Source organism: Primulina huaijiensis, chromosome 1, assembly GCF_012295235.1.
Source record: "Primulina huaijiensis isolate GDHJ02 chromosome 1, ASM1229523v2, whole genome shotgun sequence".
NCBI lineage: Eukaryota > Viridiplantae > Streptophyta > Magnoliopsida > Lamiales > Gesneriaceae > Primulina > Primulina huaijiensis.
The window spans coordinates 15,295,718-15,296,993 of record NC_133306.1 but is presented as its reverse complement, the minus strand read 5'-3'; positions in this window follow the sequence as shown (position 1 = coordinate 15,296,993).

Below are 1,276 nucleotides of genomic sequence, written 5' to 3'. Positions count from 1 at the left end.
ATTCATATATAATAAATCAAGGAATCCAAGTTATACGGTTGGTAAAACTAAACTAACATTTAAATGGTACCAATAAATTAATACTATGATATATTCATATATAATAAATCAAGGAATCCAAGTTAAATGGTTGGTAAAACCAAACTAACATTTAAATGGTTCCAAAAATTTAATATTATAATATATTTATATATAATAAATCAAGGCATCCACTTTAAATAGTTGGTAATACCAAACTAACATTTAAATGGTTACTATAATTTAGTATAACATATAGCAACAATAAATTAAAACTCCCACTTATAAGTAAGGTATAAAAATGCTTAAAGAAATAAATATAACATAAACAATAAATAATGATTAAATAATATAAAACATAGATTCTTACCTTTTAATAACCTTATTATCATGCCAAGAGTTTCACCTTATCATCTCAACTTTAGGAAGTTAGCTATTCATTATTCAAAGTGTAAAATTTTGAATATGAAATTAACATGCTAATTGTATTTAAATGAAGAAATAAAGGAAAAATATAGAGAGAAATATTATGAACTCAAAGGTTTGTTCATAGAATGAGGGATATCTCAATACATTACAATGCACCCCTATTTATAGCCAAATTTGGGGAGACAACCACAAATAAAATATTATTTTTTACACATAAGTCTTCATTGGTGTTCCAAGATATTATATTATATTACACATCACTTTTGAAAATCTTCTTCTCTGAATTTGCTTCTTCACATAAAAAGAAACATGTGGATAATTGAGTTGTCTAGTTGTGGTATTTTTTTCAAGCCATTTGACCAAGTAATTTGAGAGATATGGTAAAACTGCCACTCCCATTGGTAACTTTATTTGTTGCTTAATTTGATCCCAATTGTGAGAGGATTTTTATTTCATGCTTGTCAACAATATTGTAGATATTATAATCAACTTTCTACAGGTCCAAGAATCATCTTAATCCCATTTGCAACGCCAAGTTTATTCTTGTTTTATCGAACCTGTAAAAAATAGTAAAAACTTGTAGTTACACAAAAACTTATATTTTATACAATTTATTATAAAACATATAATATTTAAACATTTAATAAAACAAAAACTATATATTTATATTATAAAACATTTAATTAATGTACAATTTTTATGTTTATCACACCTCCCAACCAGCTTATTGCTAGTCCCTAGCAATTTAAGCGTTAATAGCAATACAAAACATATTGATTAATTTAAATAGAAATGTAATCAAAACTATCTAAGTGTTTAAATTAAATTT